We start from the raw sequence: 12,673 nt of genomic DNA, 5'->3' as shown, positions 1-12,673 counted from the left end.
AGCGTGGCGTCACGTGAATTCAGCGAAGTCAATATTACACGAATCGAGTCGACATGTTTGCTTTTAACGATGATGGAAGCAGAATAAATGTGTGTGGAACTTCGCTGCATCGGATGCTCGCCTTTCAGCGTCCCTGTGTCTTATCAGACGAAGGTGACTGTGAAAGTGGCAACGAGACAGAGTTCACGAACACATGCAAACAGCAAACCTCAGCGTCAGCCGAAATAGCTCAGTTGGGAGAGCGTTAGACTGAAGATCTAAAGGTCCCTGGTTCGTTCCTGGGTTTCGGCACGTATTCATTTTGATGCGACGCCCATGGAATTGCTCTGCGTTTGCGATAATGCAACTACCGCTGACAACAAAAATGACTCTCTCCTGTAGCTGTTCTGGTTGCCTAGTGCATGCCATAAGAGGAACTCACTAGACAACTAACTCCCTTAGAAGCAAAAGAATCAAAAAAGTCCTACCGACTGCGTTTCCTTTTTCTGTCAGGTGGTGAAGAAGGTCTTCAACGGAACCGTGAAATGAGCGAAAACGTGGGAAACATTGCATTCGAAATTCTTGTGAATTTTCCAACTGGCCAGTGAGGGTCGACTAAACACGTAAATTCTCTGCTCCAACGTATGAGCCGTAACGACTGCTGTAATTTGTTGTTGCATCGTGTGTCAGCAGTCTTCGATAGTGTGTTACGAGCTTAGCGCGATAAGTCTGTAGACAGCATTCAGGCGACGTTTTATTAGTAACTGCTCCATGCAGCGATTGCACAACAGTAAAGGACATGAGTGAATGTATCGTGGGGGGTTTCGCAGCCTCGTGCGAGCCCGGACAGCTCAGTCGGTGGAGCATAGGGCTTTTTAACCTAAGGGTCCAGGGTTCAAGTCCCTGTGTCGGCGGAAATTTTAATACTTTGGTAGCGATTCGTCTGGTAGCGGTGGAAACGCTACGGAAAATAATGCAGCTACGCCGTCTTCTGACACCACAGTGCTTGAAACGTTAGCAGTTGCATGTGTCGGCAGAACCCGCGCTAGCGGCAGTCGTGGCCGAGTGGTTAAGGCGTCTGACTCGAAATCAGATTCTCTCTGGGAGCGTAGGTTCGAGTCCTACCGGCTGCGTGCGATTTTGTGTAAAGAGGAGCAAAAATTTTCGCACACACGTGACATGCGTGGGCGAATGCGGGTGCAAACCAGTGACGCCATTCTCAACAAGACGAAAATTTCCGTTTAAGAATACTGAGTTTCGCGACGACCGCTTCTTACTGTGGTTATCGGTTGACCTCGCACTGACGCTGGGACTGCAGAAAGCCGTCGCTGAGATCGTGAGTACACAGATGTGCTTGAAAGTGTTGGACAGAGCGAACATTCATTTCTTTTTAAGAATCGCAATTCAATCATTCGAGTGCGGCAAAAGCAGTGGTGCAGCGTTTCTTTTCTTATGATCTCGCAGCTGCTTGGAAGTATGTCCATCGTTTAAGACGACAGAAAAGTAGCGTCAGCGGTGCGTCAGTGGGAAGTCGGTGAAGTCGCCATTGGAGCCATAAGCCAGCAATTACGACATGCGAATCACTCGGACACCACGCAGCTGTACGATAATGCTCGTGCGTGGGCCCGCATAGCTCAGTCGGCAGAGCGGTAGGTTCTCAATCAAATGGTCCTGGGTTCAAGTCCCTGTCTGGGCGAAAATTATTACATTTTGGAAACGGCCAATGGAAACCTTACAGAAATGAGTGAGGCCACGCCGCTTTCTGCCATCAGATTGCTTCTAAAGATGGCAGTTTCCGTTGTCGGGAGACATTTCCGCCACCAGCAGTCGTGGCCGAGTGGTTAAGGCGTCTGACTTGAAATCAGATTCCCTCTGGGAGCGTAGGTTCGAGTCCTGCCGACTGCGAAAATTTTCTCGCTCTCACAAGATGAACGTTCAGTTGCGTCACTACTAAACACGTGGGTCACCAGCAATGTGCAGTGTTATTTGATCCATGGCGCAGCGTTACAGTCGCGCCCAGAAGCCGCAGCTCATCTCCCCGTCTCACAGCCGCCCACCAGGTGTTAGTACAAGTGTCGCCTCACTGGGCAGTGCAGACGTGTCCATTTTAGCTTGCAGACGATGACGTGTAGCCATTCATGAGCTAACGCAAGTCGAATGTTTTACCGCGTGTATCTGCTAGGTACTGCCTCTTATACGGTGGAGAGGCTCACTCCTCCTTGTGTCTCGTTCGCTGCACACGAGTTGCCCCTGGCATCGATATAGCACGGGTTTTCTAGCGCCAGCGTGGCGTCACGTGAATTCAGCGAAGTCAATATTACACGAATCGAGTCGACATGTTTGCTTTTAACGATGATGGAAGCAGAAGAAATGTGTGTGGAACTTCGCTGCATCGGATGCTCGCCTTTCAGCGTCCCTGTGTCTTATCAGACGAAGGTGACTGTGAAAGTGGCAACGAGACAGAGTTCACGAACACATGCAAACAGCAAACCTCAGCGTCAGCCGAAATAGCTCAGTTGGGAGAGCGTTAGACTGAAGATCTAAAGGTCCCTGGTTCGTTCCTGGGTTTCGGCACGTATTCATTTTGATGCGACGCCCATGGAATTGCTCTGCGTTTGCGATAATGCAACTACCGCTGACAACAAAAATGACTCTCTCCTGTAGCTGTTCTGGTTGCCTAGTGCATGCCATAAGAGGAACTCACTAGACAACTAACTCCCTTAGAAGCAAAAGAATCAAAAAAGTCCTACCGACTGCGTTTCCTTTTTCTGTCAGGTGGTGAAGAAGGTCTTCAACGGAACCGTGAAATGAGCGAAAACGTGGGAAACATTGCATTCGAAATTCTTGTGAATTTTCCAACTGGCCAGTGAGGGTCGACTAAACACGTAAATTCTCTGCTCCAACGTATGAGCCGTAACGACTGCTGTAATTTGTTGTTGCATCGTGTGTCAGCAGTCTTCGATAGTGTGTTACGAGCTTAGCGCGATAAGTCTGTAGACAGCATTCAGGCGACGTTTTATTAGTAACTGCTCCATGCAGCGATTGCACAACAGTAAAGGACATGAGTGAATGTATCGTGGGGGGTTTCGCAGCCTCGTGCGAGCCCGGACAGCTCAGTCGGTGGAGCATAGGGCTTTTTAACCTAAGGGTCCAGGGTTCAAGTCCCTGTGTCGGCGGAAATTTTAATACTTTGGTAGCGATTCGTCTGGTAGCGGTGGAAACGCTACGGAAAATAATGCAGCTACGCCGTCTTCTGACACCACAGTGCTTGAAACGTTAGCAGTTGCATGTGTCGGCAGAACCCGCGCTAGCGGCAGTCGTGGCCGAGTGGTTAAGGCGTCTGACTCGAAATCAGATTCTCTCTGGGAGCGTAGGTTCGAGTCCTACCGGCTGCGTGCGATTTTGTGTAAAGAGGAGCAAAAATTTTCGCACACACGTGACATGCGTGGGCGAATGCGGGTGCAAACCAGTGACGCCATTCTCAACAAGACGAAAATTTCCGTTTAAGAATACTGAGTTTCGCGACGACCGCTTCTTACTGTGGTTATCGGTTGACCTCGCACTGACGCTGGGACTGCAGAAAGCCGTCGCTGAGATCGTGAGTACACAGATGTGCTTGAAAGTGTTGGACAGAGCGAACATTCATTTCTTTTTAAGAATCGCAATTCAATCATTCGAGTGCGGCAAAAGCAGTGGTGCAGCGTTTCTTTTCTTATGATCTCGCAGCTGCTTGGAAGTATGTCCATCGTTTAAGACGACAGAAAAGTAGCGTCAGCGGTGCGTCAGTGGGAAGTCGGTGAAGTCGCCATTGGAGCCATAAGCCAGCAATTACGACATGCGAATCACTCGGACACCACGCAGCTGTACGATAATGCTCGTGCGTGGGCCCGCATAGCTCAGTCGGCAGAGCGGTAGGTTCTCAATCAAATGGTCCTGGGTTCAAGTCCCTGTCTGGGCGAAAATTATTACATTTTGGAAACGGCCAATGGAAACCTTACAGAAATGAGTGAGGCCACGCCGCTTTCTGCCATCAGATTGCTTCTAAAGATGGCAGTTTCCGTTGTCGGGAGACATTTCCGCCACCAGCAGTCGTGGCCGAGTGGTTAAGGCGTCTGACTTGAAATCAGATTCCCTCTGGGAGCGTAGGTTCGAGTCCTGCCGACTGCGAAAATTTTCTCGCTCTCACAAGATGAACGTTCAGTTGCGTCACTACTAAACACGTGGGTCACCAGCAATGTGCAGTGTTATTTGATCCATGGCGCAGCGTTACAGTCGCGCCCAGAAGCCGCAGCTCATCTCCCCGTCTCACAGCCGCCCACCAGGTGTTAGTACAAGTGTCGCCTCACTGGGCAGTGCAGACGTGTCCATTTTAGCTTGCAGACGATGACGTGTAGCCATTCATGAGCTAACGCAAGTCGAATGTTTTACCGCGTGTATCTGCTAGGTACTGCCTCTTATACGGTGGAGAGGCTCACTCCTCCTTGTGTCTCGTTCGCTGCACACGGGTTGCCCCTGGCATCGATATAGCACGGGTTTTCTAGCGCCAGCGTGGCGTCACGTGAATTCAGCGAAGTCAATATTACACGAATCGAGTCGACATGTTTGCTTTTAACGATGATGGAAGCAGAATAAATGTGTGTGGAACTTCGCTGCATCGGATGCTCGCCTTTCAGCGTCCCTGTGTCTTATCAGACGAAGGTGACTGTGAAAGTGGCAACGAGACAGAGTTCACGAACACATGCAAACAGCAAACCTCAGCGTCAGCCGAAATAGCTCAGTTGGGAGAGCGTTAGACTGAAGATCTAAAGGTCCCTGGTTCGTTCCTGGGTTTCGGCACGTATTCATTTTGATGCGACGCCCATGGAATTGCTCTGCGTTTGCGATAATGCAACTACCGCTGACAACAAAAATGACTCTCTCCTGTAGCTGTTCTGGTTGCCTAGTGCATGCCATAAGAGGAACTCACTAGACAACTAACTCCCTTAGAAGCAAAAGAATCAAAAAAGTCCTACCGACTGCGTTTCCTTTTTCTGTCAGGTGGTGAAGAAGGTCTTCAACGGAACCGTGAAATGAGCGAAAACGTGGGAAACATTGCATTCGAAATTCTTGTGAATTTTCCAACTGGCCAGTGAGGGTCGACTAAACACGTAAATTCTCTGCTCCAACGTATGAGCCGTAACGACTGCTGTAATTTGTTGTTGCATCGTGTGTCAGCAGTCTTCGATAGTGTGTTACGAGCTTAGCGCGATAAGTCTGTAGACAGCATTCAGGCGACGTTTTATTAGTAACTGCTCCATGCAGCGATTGCACAACAGTAAAGGACATGAGTGAATGTATCGTGGGGGGTTTCGCAGCCTCGTGCGAGCCCGGACAGCTCAGTCGGTGGAGCATAGGGCTTTTTAACCTAAGGGTCCAGGGTTCAAGTCCCTGTGTCGGCGGAAATTTTAATACTTTGGTAGCGATTCGTCTGGTAGCGGTGGAAACGCTACGGAAAATAATGCAGCTACGCCGTCTTCTGACACCACAGTGCTTGAAACGTTAGCAGTTGCATGTGTCGGCAGAACCCGCGCTAGCGGCAGTCGTGGCCGAGTGGTTAAGGCGTCTGACTCGAAATCAGATTCTCTCTGGGAGCGTAGGTTCGAGTCCTACCGGCTGCGTGCGATTTTGTGTAAAGAGGAGCAAAAATTTTCGCACACACGTGACATGCGTGGGCGAATGCGGGTGCAAACCAGTGACGCCATTCTCAACAAGACGAAAATTTCCGTTTAAGAATACTGAGTTTCGCGACGACCGCTTCTTACTGTGGTTATCGGTTGACCTCGCACTGACGCTGGGACTGCAGAAAGCCGTCGCTGAGATCGTGAGTACACAGATGTGCTTGAAAGTGTTGGACAGAGCGAACATTCATTTCTTTTTAAGAATCGCAATTCAATCATTCGAGTGCGGCAAAAGCAGTGGTGCAGCGTTTCTTTTCTTATGATCTCGCAGCTGCTTGGAAGTATGTCCATCGTTTAAGACGACAGAAAAGTAGCGTCAGCGGTGCGTCAGTGGGAAGTCGGTGAAGTCGCCATTGGAGCCATAAGCCAGCAATTACGACATGCGAATCACTCGGACACCACGCAGCTGTACGATAATGCTCGTGGGTGGGCCCGCATAGCTCAGTCGGCAGAGCGGTAGGTTCTCAATCAAATGGTCCTGGGTTCAAGTCCCTGTCTGGGCGAAAATTATTACATTTTGGAAACGGCCAATGGAAACCTTACAGAAATGAGTGAGGCCACGCCGCTTTCTGCCATCAGATTGCTTCTAAAGATGGCAGTTTCCGTTGTCGGGAGACATTTCCGCCACCAGCAGTCGTGGCCGAGTGGTTAAGGCGTCTGACTTGAAATCAGATTCCCTCTGGGAGCGTAGGTTCGAGTCCTGCCGACTGCGAAAATTTTCTCGCTCTCACAAGATGAACGTTCAGTTGCGTCACTACTAAACACGTGGGTCACCAGCAATGTGCAGTGTTATTTGATCCATGGCGCAGCGTTACAGTCGCGCCCAGAAGCCGCAGCTCATCTCCCCGTCTCACAGCCGCCCACCAGGTGTTAGTACAAGTGTCGCCTCACTGGGCAGTGCAGACGTGTCCATTTTAGCTTGCAGACGATGACGTGTAGCCATTCATGAGCTAACGCAAGTCGAATGTTTTACCGCGTGTATCTGCTAGGTACTGCCTCTTATACGGTGGAGAGGCTCACTCCTCCTTGTGTCTCGTTCGCTGCACACGAGTTGCCCCTGGCATCGATATAGCACGGGTTTTCTAGCGCCAGCGTGGCGTCACGTGAATTCAGCGAAGTCAATATTACACGAATCGAGTCGACATGTTTGCTTTTAACGATGATGGAAGCAGAAGAAATGTGTGTGGAACTTCGCTGCATCGGATGCTCGCCTTTCAGCGTCCCTGTGTCTTATCAGACGAAGGTGACTGTGAAAGTGGCAACGAGACAGAGTTCACGAACACATGCAAACAGCAAACCTCAGCGTCAGCCGAAATAGCTCAGTTGGGAGAGCGTTAGACTGAAGATCTAAAGGTCCCTGGTTCGTTCCTGGGTTTCGGCACGTATTCATTTTGATGCGACGCCCATGGAATTGCTCTGCGTTTGCGATAATGCAACTACCGCTGACAACAAAAATGACTCTCTCCTGTAGCTGTTCTGGTTGCCTAGTGCATGCCATAAGAGGAACTCACTAGACAACTAACTCCCTTAGAAGCAAAAGAATCAAAAAAGTCCTACCGACTGCGTTTCCTTTTTCTGTCAGGTGGTGAAGAAGGTCTTCAACGGAACCGTGAAATGAGCGAAAACGTGGGAAACATTGCATTCGAAATTCTTGTGAATTTTCCAACTGGCCAGTGAGGGTCGACTAAACACGTAAATTCTCTGCTCCAACGTATGAGCCGTAACGACTGCTGTAATTTGTTGTTGCATCGTGTGTCAGCAGTCTTCGATAGTGTGTTACGAGCTTAGCGCGATAAGTCTGTAGACAGCATTCAGGCGACGTTTTATTAGTAACTGCTCCATGCAGCGATTGCACAACAGTAAAGGACATGAGTGAATGTATCGTGGGGGGTTTCGCAGCCTCGTGCGAGCCCGGACAGCTCAGTCGGTGGAGCATAGGGCTTTTTAACCTAAGGGTCCAGGGTTCAAGTCCCTGTGTCGGCGGAAATTTTAATACTTTGGTAGCGATTCGTCTGGTAGCGGTGGAAACGCTACGGAAAATAATGCAGCTACGCCGTCTTCTGACACCACAGTGCTTGAAACGTTAGCAGTTGCATGTGTCGGCAGAACCCGCGCTAGCGGCAGTCGTGGCCGAGTGGTTAAGGCGTCTGACTCGAAATCAGATTCTCTCTGGGAGCGTAGGTTCGAGTCCTACCGGCTGCGTGCGATTTTGTGTAAAGAGGAGCAAAAATTTTCGCACACACGTGACATGCGTGGGCGAATGCGGGTGCAAACCAGTGACGCCATTCTCAACAAGACGAAAATTTCCGTTTAAGAATACTGAGTTTCGCGACGACCGCTTCTTACTGTGGTTATCGGTTGACCTCGCACTGACGCTGGGACTGCAGAAAGCCGTCGCTGAGATCGTGAGTACACAGATGTGCTTGAAAGTGTTGGACAGAGCGAACATTCATTTCTTTTTAAGAATCGCAATTCAATCATTCGAGTGCGGCAAAAGCAGTGGTGCAGCGTTTCTTTTCTTATGATCTCGCAGCTGCTTGGAAGTATGTCCATCGTTTAAGACGACAGAAAAGTAGCGTCAGCGGTGCGTCAGTGGGAAGTCGGTGAAGTCGCCATTGGAGCCATAAGCCAGCAATTACGACATGCGAATCACTCGGACACCACGCAGCTGTACGATAATGCTCGTGCGTGGGCCCGCATAGCTCAGTCGGCAGAGCGGTAGGTTCTCAATCAAATGGTCCTGGGTTCAAGTCCCTGTCTGGGCGAAAATTATTACATTTTGGAAACGGCCAATGGAAACCTTACAGAAATGAGTGAGGCCACGCCGCTTTCTGCCATCAGATTGCTTCTAAAGATGGCAGTTTCCGTTGTCGGGAGACATTTCCGCCACCAGCAGTCGTGGCCGAGTGGTTAAGGCGTCTGACTTGAAATCAGATTCCCTCTGGGAGCGTAGGTTCGAGTCCTGCCGACTGCGAAAATTTTCTCGCTCTCACAAGATGAACGTTCAGTTGCGTCACTACTAAACACGTGGGTCACCAGCAATGTGCAGTGTTATTTGATCCATGGCGCAGCGTTACAGTCGCGCCCAGAAGCCGCAGCTCATCTCCCCGTCTCACAGCCGCCCACCAGGTGTTAGTACAAGTGTCGCCTCACTGGGCAGTGCAGACGTGTCCATTTTAGCTTGCAGACGATGACGTGTAGCCATTCATGAGCTAACGCAAGTCGAATGTTTTACCGCGTGTATCTGCTAGGTACTGCCTCTTATACGGTGGAGAGGCTCACTCCTCCTTGTGTCTCGTTCGCTGCACACGAGTTGCCCCTGGCATCGATATAGCACGGGTTTTCTAGCGCCAGCGTGGCGTCACGTGAATTCAGCGAAGTCAATATTACACGAATCGAGTCGACATGTTTGCTTTTAACGATGATGGAAGCAGAAGAAATGTGTGTGGAACTTCGCTGCATCGGATGCTCGCCTTTCAGCGTCCCTGTGTCTTATCAGACGAAGGTGACTGTGAAAGTGGCAACGAGACAGAGTTCACGAACACATGCAAACAGCAAACCTCAGCGTCAGCCGAAATAGCTCAGTTGGGAGAGCGTTAGACTGAAGATCTAAAGGTCCCTGGTTCGTTCCTGGGTTTCGGCACGTATTCATTTTGATGCGACGCCCATGGAATTGCTCTGCGTTTGCGATAATGCAACTACCGCTGACAACAAAAATGACTCTCTCCTGTAGCTGTTCTGGTTGCCTAGTGCATGCCATAAGAGGAACTCACTAGACAACTAACTCCCTTAGAAGCAAAAGAATCAAAAAAGTCCTACCGACTGCGTTTCCTTTTTCTGTCAGGTGGTGAAGAAGGTCTTCAACGGAACCGTGAAATGAGCGAAAACGTGGGAAACATTGCATTCGAAATTCTTGTGAATTTTCCAACTGGCCAGTGAGGGTCGACTAAACACGTAAATTCTCTGCTCCAACGTATGAGCCGTAACGACTGCTGTAATTTGTTGTTGCATCGTGTGTCAGCAGTCTTCGATAGTGTGTTACGAGCTTAGCGCGATAAGTCTGTAGACAGCATTCAGGCGACGTTTTATTAGTAACTGCTCCATGCAGCGATTGCACAACAGTAAAGGACATGAGTGAATGTATCGTGGGGGGTTTCGCAGCCTCGTGCGAGCCCGGACAGCTCAGTCGGTGGAGCATAGGGCTTTTTAACCTAAGGGTCCAGGGTTCAAGTCCCTGTGTCGGCGGAAATTTTAATACTTTGGTAGCGATTCGTCTGGTAGCGGTGGAAACGCTACGGAAAATAATGCAGCTACGCCGTCTTCTGACACCACAGTGCTTGAAACGTTAGCAGTTGCATGTGTCGGCAGAACCCGCGCTAGCGGCAGTCGTGGCCGAGTGGTTAAGGCGTCTGACTCGAAATCAGATTCTCTCTGGGAGCGTAGGTTCGAGTCCTACCGGCTGCGTGCGATTTTGTGTAAAGAGGAGCAAAAATTTTCGCACACACGTGACATGCGTGGGCGAATGCGGGTGCAAACCAGTGACGCCATTCTCAACAAGACGAAAATTTCCGTTTAAGAATACTGAGTTTCGCGACGACCGCTTCTTACTGTGGTTATCGGTTGACCTCGCACTGACGCTGGGACTGCAGAAAGCCGTCGCTGAGATCGTGAGTACACAGATGTGCTTGAAAGTGTTGGACAGAGCGAACATTCATTTCTTTTTAAGAATCGCAATTCAATCATTCGAGTGCGGCAAAAGCAGTGGTGCAGCGTTTCTTTTCTTATGATCTCGCAGCTGCTTGGAAGTATGTCCATCGTTTAAGACGACAGAAAAGTAGCGTCAGCGGTGCGTCAGTGGGAAGTCGGTGAAGTCGCCATTGGAGCCATAAGCCAGCAATTACGACATGCGAATCACTCGGACACCACGCAGCTGTACGATAATGCTCGTGCGTGGGCCCGCATAGCTCAGTCGGCAGAGCGGTAGGTTCTCAATCAAATGGTCCTGGGTTCAAGTCCCTGTCTGGGCGAAAATTATTACATTTTGGAAACGGCCAATGGAAACCTTACAGAAATGAGTGAGGCCACGCCGCTTTCTGCCATCAGATTGCTTCTAAAGATGGCAGTTTCCGTTGTCGGGAGACATTTCCGCCACCAGCAGTCGTGGCCGAGTGGTTAAGGCGTCTGACTTGAAATCAGATTCCCTCTGGGAGCGTAGGTTCGAGTCCTGCCGACTGCGAAAATTTTCTCGCTCTCACAAGATGAACGTTCAGTTGCGTCACTACTAAACACGTGGGTCACCAGCAATGTGCAGTGTTATTTGATCCATGGCGCAGCGTTACAGTCGCGCCCAGAAGCCGCAGCTCATCTCCCCGTCTCACAGCCGCCCACCAGGTGTTAGTACAAGTGTCGCCTCACTGGGCAGTGCAGACGTGTCCATTTTAGCTTGCAGACGATGACGTGTAGCCATTCATGAGCTAACGCAAGTCGAATGTTTTACCGCGTGTATCTGCTAGGTACTGCCTCTTATACGGTGGAGAGGCTCACTCCTCCTTGTGTCTCGTTCGCTGCACACGAGTTGCCCCTGGCATCGATATAGCACGGGTTTTCTAGCGCCAGCGTGGCGTCACGTGAATTCAGCGAAGTCAATATTACACGAATCGAGTCGACATGTTTGCTTTTAACGATGATGGAAGCAGAAGAAATGTGTGTGGAACTTCGCTGCATCGGATGCTCGCCTTTCAGCGTCCCTGTGTCTTATCAGACGAAGGTGACTGTGAAAGTGGCAACGAGACAGAGTTCACGAACACATGCAAACAGCAAACCTCAGCGTCAGCCGAAATAGCTCAGTTGGGAGAGCGTTAGACTGAAGATCTAAAGGTCCCTGGTTCGTTCCTGGGTTTCGGCACGTATTCATTTTGATGCGACGCCCATGGAATTGCTCTGCGTTTGCGATAATGCAACTACCGCTGACAACAAAAATGACTCTCTCCTGTAGCTGTTCTGGTTGCCTAGTGCATGCCATAAGAGGAACTCACTAGACAACTAACTCCCTTAGAAGCAAAAGAATCAAAAAAGTCCTACCGACTGCGTTTCCTTTTTCTGTCAGGTGGTGAAGAAGGTCTTCAACGGAACCGTGAAATGAGCGAAAACGTGGGAAACATTGCATTCGAAATTCTTGTGAATTTTCCAACTGGCCAGTGAGGGTCGACTAAACACGTAAATTCTCTGCTCCAACGTATGAGCCGTAACGACTGCTGTAATTTGTTGTTGCATCGTGTGTCAGCAGTCTTCGATAGTGTGTTACGAGCTTAGCGCGATAAGTCTGTAGACAGCATTCAGGCGACGTTTTATTAGTAACTGCTCCATGCAGCGATTGCACAACAGTAAAGGACATGAGTGAATGTATCGTGGGGGGTTTCGCAGCCTCGTGCGAGCCCGGACAGCTCAGTCGGTGGAGCATAGGGCTTTTTAACCTAAGGGTCCAGGGTTCAAGTCCCTGTGTCGGCGGAAATTTTAATACTTTGGTAGCGATTCGTCTGGTAGCGGTGGAAACGCTACGGAAAATAATGCAGCTACGCCGTCTTCTGACACCACAGTGCTTGAAACGTTAGCAGTTGCATGTGTCGGCAGAACCCGCGCTAGCGGCAGTCGTGGCCGAGTGGTTAAGGCGTCTGACTCGAAATCAGATTCTCTCTGGGAGCGTAGGTTCGAGTCCTACCGGCTGCGTGCGATTTTGTGTAAAGAGGAGCAAAAATTTTCGCACACACGTGACATGCGTGGGCGAATGCGGGTGCAAACCAGTGACGCCATTCTCAACAAGACGAAAATTTCCGTTTAAGAATACTGAGTTTCGCGACGACCGCTTCTTACTGTGGTTATCGGTTGACCTCGCACTGACGCTGGGACTGCAGAAAGCCGTCGCTGAGATCGTGAGTACACAGATGTGCTTGAAAGTGTTGGACAGAGCGAACATTCAT

At 50.0% G+C, this 12,673-nt stretch overlaps 17 non-coding genes across 17 annotated transcripts; all 17 read left to right on the top strand.

Annotated features, from left to right (window-relative positions):
• The first annotated feature begins 218 nt into the window (after positions 1 to 218).
• Trnaf-gaa (transfer RNA phenylalanine (anticodon GAA)) lies at positions 219 to 291 on the top strand. The gene has a single exon. It is a non-coding gene; the product is annotated as a tRNA-Phe (tRNA).
• Positions 292 to 1,030: 739 nt separating this feature from the next.
• Trnas-cga (transfer RNA serine (anticodon CGA)) lies at positions 1,031 to 1,112 on the top strand. Its single transcript has one exon. It is a non-coding gene; the product is annotated as a tRNA-Ser (tRNA).
• A 690-nt stretch (positions 1,113 to 1,802) lies between these two features.
• Positions 1,803 to 1,884, top strand: Trnas-uga (transfer RNA serine (anticodon UGA)). The gene has a single exon. It is a non-coding gene; the product is annotated as a tRNA-Ser (tRNA).
• Positions 1,885 to 2,480: 596 nt separating this feature from the next.
• Positions 2,481 to 2,553, top strand: Trnaf-gaa (transfer RNA phenylalanine (anticodon GAA)). The gene has a single exon. It is a non-coding gene; the product is annotated as a tRNA-Phe (tRNA).
• A 739-nt stretch (positions 2,554 to 3,292) lies between these two features.
• On the top strand, positions 3,293 to 3,374 carry Trnas-cga (transfer RNA serine (anticodon CGA)). The gene has a single exon. It is a non-coding gene; the product is annotated as a tRNA-Ser (tRNA).
• A 690-nt stretch (positions 3,375 to 4,064) lies between these two features.
• Trnas-uga (transfer RNA serine (anticodon UGA)) lies at positions 4,065 to 4,146 on the top strand. Its single transcript has one exon. It is a non-coding gene; the product is annotated as a tRNA-Ser (tRNA).
• A 596-nt stretch (positions 4,147 to 4,742) lies between these two features.
• Positions 4,743 to 4,815, top strand: Trnaf-gaa (transfer RNA phenylalanine (anticodon GAA)). The gene has a single exon. It is a non-coding gene; the product is annotated as a tRNA-Phe (tRNA).
• Positions 4,816 to 5,554: 739 nt separating this feature from the next.
• Positions 5,555 to 5,636, top strand: Trnas-cga (transfer RNA serine (anticodon CGA)). Its single transcript has one exon. It is a non-coding gene; the product is annotated as a tRNA-Ser (tRNA).
• Positions 5,637 to 6,326: 690 nt separating this feature from the next.
• On the top strand, positions 6,327 to 6,408 carry Trnas-uga (transfer RNA serine (anticodon UGA)). The gene has a single exon. It is a non-coding gene; the product is annotated as a tRNA-Ser (tRNA).
• A 596-nt stretch (positions 6,409 to 7,004) lies between these two features.
• On the top strand, positions 7,005 to 7,077 carry Trnaf-gaa (transfer RNA phenylalanine (anticodon GAA)). Its single transcript has one exon. It is a non-coding gene; the product is annotated as a tRNA-Phe (tRNA).
• A 739-nt stretch (positions 7,078 to 7,816) lies between these two features.
• On the top strand, positions 7,817 to 7,898 carry Trnas-cga (transfer RNA serine (anticodon CGA)). Its single transcript has one exon. It is a non-coding gene; the product is annotated as a tRNA-Ser (tRNA).
• Positions 7,899 to 8,588: 690 nt separating this feature from the next.
• On the top strand, positions 8,589 to 8,670 carry Trnas-uga (transfer RNA serine (anticodon UGA)). The gene has a single exon. It is a non-coding gene; the product is annotated as a tRNA-Ser (tRNA).
• Positions 8,671 to 9,266: 596 nt separating this feature from the next.
• Trnaf-gaa (transfer RNA phenylalanine (anticodon GAA)) lies at positions 9,267 to 9,339 on the top strand. The gene has a single exon. It is a non-coding gene; the product is annotated as a tRNA-Phe (tRNA).
• A 739-nt stretch (positions 9,340 to 10,078) lies between these two features.
• Positions 10,079 to 10,160, top strand: Trnas-cga (transfer RNA serine (anticodon CGA)). Its single transcript has one exon. It is a non-coding gene; the product is annotated as a tRNA-Ser (tRNA).
• Positions 10,161 to 10,850: 690 nt separating this feature from the next.
• Positions 10,851 to 10,932, top strand: Trnas-uga (transfer RNA serine (anticodon UGA)). Its single transcript has one exon. It is a non-coding gene; the product is annotated as a tRNA-Ser (tRNA).
• A 596-nt stretch (positions 10,933 to 11,528) lies between these two features.
• On the top strand, positions 11,529 to 11,601 carry Trnaf-gaa (transfer RNA phenylalanine (anticodon GAA)). Its single transcript has one exon. It is a non-coding gene; the product is annotated as a tRNA-Phe (tRNA).
• A 739-nt stretch (positions 11,602 to 12,340) lies between these two features.
• On the top strand, positions 12,341 to 12,422 carry Trnas-cga (transfer RNA serine (anticodon CGA)). The gene has a single exon. It is a non-coding gene; the product is annotated as a tRNA-Ser (tRNA).
• Positions 12,423 to 12,673: the final 251 nt, after the last annotated feature.

This window comes from Schistocerca nitens, unplaced genomic scaffold, assembly GCF_023898315.1.
Source record: "Schistocerca nitens isolate TAMUIC-IGC-003100 unplaced genomic scaffold, iqSchNite1.1 HiC_scaffold_385, whole genome shotgun sequence".
Classification (NCBI taxonomy): domain Eukaryota; kingdom Metazoa; phylum Arthropoda; class Insecta; order Orthoptera; family Acrididae; genus Schistocerca; species Schistocerca nitens.
Note: the sequence above shows the minus strand (reverse complement) of the source record. Positions and strands in the feature narration are given on the sequence as shown.